This window comes from Larimichthys crocea, chromosome XVIII (assembly GCF_000972845.2).
Source record: "Larimichthys crocea isolate SSNF chromosome XVIII, L_crocea_2.0, whole genome shotgun sequence".
Classification (NCBI taxonomy): Eukaryota; Metazoa; Chordata; class Actinopteri; family Sciaenidae; genus Larimichthys; species Larimichthys crocea.
Genome location: NC_040028.1, coordinates 2616243 through 2621056, shown reverse-complemented (window position 1 = coordinate 2621056; position 4814 = coordinate 2616243). Strand labels below are relative to the sequence as shown.

At 42.3% G+C, this 4814-nt stretch overlaps 1 long non-coding RNA gene across 1 annotated transcript; it reads right to left on the bottom strand.

The window, feature by feature from the left end:
• Positions 1-2925: 2925 nt before the first annotated feature.
• Positions 2926-4814, bottom strand: LOC109140589 (uncharacterized). Its single transcript, XR_002042499.2, has 4 exons — positions 4506-4814; positions 3843-3980; positions 3583-3751; positions 2926-3094 (listed from the first exon to the last, which is right to left on the bottom strand). It is a non-coding gene; the product is annotated as an uncharacterized LOC109140589 (long non-coding RNA).

Genomic DNA, 4814 nt, shown 5'->3' with positions numbered 1-4814 from the left:
CCACATAAAATCGGTTTGAGGTTAGTAAACACAACCAGAATTAATACATAAGGCGCACTGGATTATAAGGCGATCAATCAATAACACTATTGATTTTTGAGAAAATTAATTGATTTTAAATGCACCTTATAGCCCAAAAAATATGGTACCTCCCAAAGGTTGTGATGAAGGTAGTTAGTAGGCTGCTGTTCTCATGCAGTGGGATCTGCCAAAAGCCTGAGGCTGCATCCAAGATGTAAAAAATGTATAGCCTGACAGCTTAGCCAGAGTCTCTTATGTTGTGGGCAGCTAATATCACTCTCTTTTGATGTTCTCTTATCTGCTGCACGACATCCTCTGCTTGGGAACCATCTGTACCGCCGTCTCCAAGGTGAGGTCCGACATGAGCTGTAGTCTCCTCGACAGCTCTTTGTCATGGATGCCGACGACCAGCCTGTTTCTTATGTGCTCGCTCTTTGTCTCTCCAAGGTCACTGTACTCTGATGAATGATCTCAATAAATAAGCCATCTCACCCGGCTTCTGTACTCTCTGATAGAAACACGCTCTCTCATGGATGGTGTTTTTCTTCGGTAAAAAATATGCATTGAATTTAGCAAGGACTGTGTCGTAGTCGTTGTCACTCTCATTGTCGACAAAGGTGAAAGACTTCAAAATGTTCTCAGCTTCATAGCCCATGGCGTATATCAATGTGCTAACCTGGACCTCGCATCTTCATTACTTAGCTTAGCCGCGAGCCTGTACCGGGAGAATCTCTGTCTCCACACGGGCCAGTCGCCAGGCTGCTCGAAGTTGAAGTTTTCTGGCAGGTTAAACTTCGCCATAGCGTCAGGTGTCTTTCTTTCAGAACACTTCTGACACCATGTCAAATAAGTGCTGGCCGACGCAACGTTGTTTTATTTAGTCACCACGACAGGATGCATAACAACGCTGTTCTCTCAACAGACTCCGAGTCCCAGAGAGTCACCCACAGCTCATTCTGGATCTCTCTAATTGGTTACATCATATGTCAGTTACCTATAACCCAATACCTTGAGCTCCTGTTATTTGGAGGCAAGTATGGAGAATAACTATTATTTTCCCAACTATTTCAGCTAGCTAGCTCTAACTGTTTTGTCGTTGTTAGGAAGAATGTCTTGGCTAAACTTCATTTTTCTTACCCTTCTCATTATATCAGATTCCTACAAAGAACTTGTGTCGAAGAAGAATTTTTTCCTTCTTGGTAAGGATATATGGGCCAAGGAGGAAAGCAGGGGTGTGTGCATGAAAGAGAAAATGTGTGAGACCGACGTAGTGAAGCCTAAAACGGCCGTGCAGGTCAGTGCACCCAAAATTCCTTAGGCCACAGGAACAGGGAAACCGGACGCCGGCAACATTTTTTTTCAATTCATTTCAGTGGGGGTCATGTGTTTCCGGCAGCCCATAATGCAAGGGTTGCCGTAAAAAACGTTGACAGCGTCCAGAAGAGAAGTTGAGCCAGATTCAACTTTTGGGATACCGGAGCCCCACGTCACGCTCCATAAGCCAATCGGAAATGTCTCTGAAGCAGAGACTATCCAGGTGGATTCACGGACTAAACTCTGATAATCTACCTGTGTGTGTGTTCTCACTTTGTTTCTGAATATGAGTCCGACTCGCAATTTAAGCTGCAAAATAATGACACAAGGAAGTTTAGTTTGATTTCTATATAATCATGATCAATGATTATGGAGGCTCTGTCATTCACCACTACTGCTGCACCTCTACTTCCATTGTCTGTCAGTGTGCTGATGAAATTATTTCTTTGTTTTCTCTAGTATAAATGTATCCTGGATTTAATTAGGCTTGGTATGCTAGTGAGAATTTTACATTGTGATGACAGTCTTATCTTTGTTTTTACGTTATAAACTTTTTTTTGACAGGCAAAACAAACCAGGATCAAAGAGGCAGCCAGGGACCAGGGGCCTTATGTACAAAGCTTGCGTACACACAAAAAAGTGGCGTACGTCCTTTTCCACGCTCACGTTCAGATGTATCAAACGTGAAATGATCGTAGAAATGTGCGTGCCTCACGCCAACTTCATAGCTGTCGTACGCACATTTCTACAGCTGTTGTTCCTTTGGCAACACTTAGAGGTGATGCTGGGAAACTGTTAATAATGTGAAAACGAGTAGTCATCAGAGTGATGTGCACATCAGAGACACACCCATGTGTTTGCAATTATATGGGTGGATATAAAAGCATGCGCAATGTGATGAAGAAAATGGTATTAACAAAGGCAGCGTTGGCATTGTTAGAGGACCTTGCAAATGGTGCAATCCGACGTGAGTTATTTAAGGAACGCAAGGATTTACTTGCAAAGCATGATAATAAGCATAAGCCGATTTCGGTTCCCAAGGTCACTGTTACTGGAGTTGTGGGGAGAGCTGCGGCCAGCCCTAGAACTGACTACGCTGGGGTTCCTGGCAACAGGGGCATTCTAATGGGGGCTGGCCGATCAGTCAGGAGTGTGCCAGTGAACCCTGAGCCGAGCCATGCCAGCTGTGTGGGACAGAATCATCCGAATGTCATCCAGGTACATCAAATTCCCATACAATGCTGTTGAACAGGCCGACATTAAAGCGCAATTTGCAGCGAGTTTCCCTAATGTAATTGGAGCTATTGACTGCACACACATTGCTATAAAAGTGCCATCACAGGATGAATTTGTTTATGTAAGTAGGAAACATTTTCATTCCATCAATGTTCAAATCATATGTGATGCGCAAATGCAACTAACATCGTGGCAAGGTGGCCTAGTTCAACGCACGACTCATTCATTATGACTAACAGCATTGTTGGGAACAGGCTGGAGGCTGGCATGTAGATTAGCCTTTTTTTTTTTTTTTAATATTTTTATTACATTCTTTCAACACACAACACAAAATACATACTGCAACATTACAACAACATTACACCTCACATTACATGACTCACGAAGTATGGTCCACTCAAGTCCACTCATGGTCTGCAAGGTCAGCGATGAGTGTGAGGACTCCTGGGTTCACAGCAAAGACATCCTCCTTTTGCTGTGCTCAACTTTCGTTCCTCTCTCCGGATTTATTGAAAAGAAACACCTTGAAGGAAAGAAGAAAGGATAAATATTACAGGGTCTAATATGTTTTTAAATATCTTAACAGAAAGATACCACAAGATCCAGCTTCGTGGTGGACACAGAGCTGGACTCTGTGGCAGACAGGGTGACACTTTACACAGAACGTTCACCAGACAGAGGAGTGTGTTCAGTGACAGGCTTTTGTTCCTATCCTGCTGCACAAACAGACTGAAGAACTCTTCTGTCCCCGTGACCATAAAAAATATACACTATAACACTGCTCAGCGACAGCATAGAAACAATAACACAAAACATTTGCAGTTTGTATTGGCACTGTTTCAATTATGTACATTTATATTTGGCACAATTTTTATTTCGATTTCAAATGTCTTTTGTATTTATTCTATTTCTGTATCTAATAACATTAGAATCTATATGGTGAATATTTTCTTTATCTTGCTGGTCAATATAGTATGTATGTGTGTATGTATGTATGTATCTATGAATTACCTCCGGAGGAACTCCAGTGTTGATCGCAGTCCCACTGGGCAGTGTATATTGAAGCAATAGTAACTGCCAAACATGAGGCAGATGGCACAGGGGAAGGCAGTGATGTGGTCGTTGACAATCTTCTGATCAATGCTCAACATGAAGCAGTCAGCAGTGAAGCAAGAGGACCCTGAGAATAAACAACATTAACAAATATATATTACAGATCTGTGCATCTGTGTCAACCATTTAACTACATTGTAAACTTGGTTCAGACATACCACACACAATAAGGCAGGTTGTTGCTGGCACAGCCTCCATCTCAACCTCTTTTGGTCCGCCTGTGACTGTGTCTTCTGCATCTGGCACACTGGATTCTTGTGTGGTAGCACTTGCAGCACTCTGAGCATCTTCATTACCTGTTTCACAAACAATTTTTATGTTTTCTCGACATGTGAGAGGTAAAGGAAGATTTTACACTCAACACACGGGTGCACCCTCTCACAGGGCAAGTTACTTGGCGCCCCTCTACTATATGCTCCTTCAAGTGAACACCCAAAGCTTTTATCCCCTCACACTGCTGTTCACAAAGTGAAACTGTGCATTTTAATCTGTCCAGAGTAACTGTTGGCATGCTATTATGATGACAATAGAAGTGCGCTTTTAATGCTGCATAACCAGTACACACCTGCTTGCAACTAGCTGCAACACACTTGAACATACACCTCAGTTCATTGCTATGCAGTTTGCAATGGAGAACAAATGCTTTAACAGATTTAACTGTTTCTGCACATACGTTACATGAATACATCTTAAACGCCACGGTTTGCATACAGCAAAAACAACGTTTTTTTCTCTCTTTTTTTCACCTTAAATCTCCTTTCAATTAACTGAGTGCAATTTAAACTATTCGCTTTCTGAAATGTTCTGCAATATTTCCATACCTGAGAAAGAGAGCAGCTCTGATGGATAAGGGTGGATGAGAAGTCTCTCTGTACAAAATCAGAGTCCGACTGGTCCTCAGATGCAGTGTGCTGATTGGCCCGTTCAAATCCGCCGCCTCCAAAGTACCGGCAGATTTCCAATGCGCATGTGCACGCACTTCTCAACTCTGTCAGGTGTACTTACAGGCAGAACACCTGAATGTGAATGACGTGACGTTTATTAAACCAAATAAATTATTATTATTAGTAGTAGTAGTATTTTACTGTTAAAAGTACTACACGATTTTTATTACAGCAGGGCAATGTATA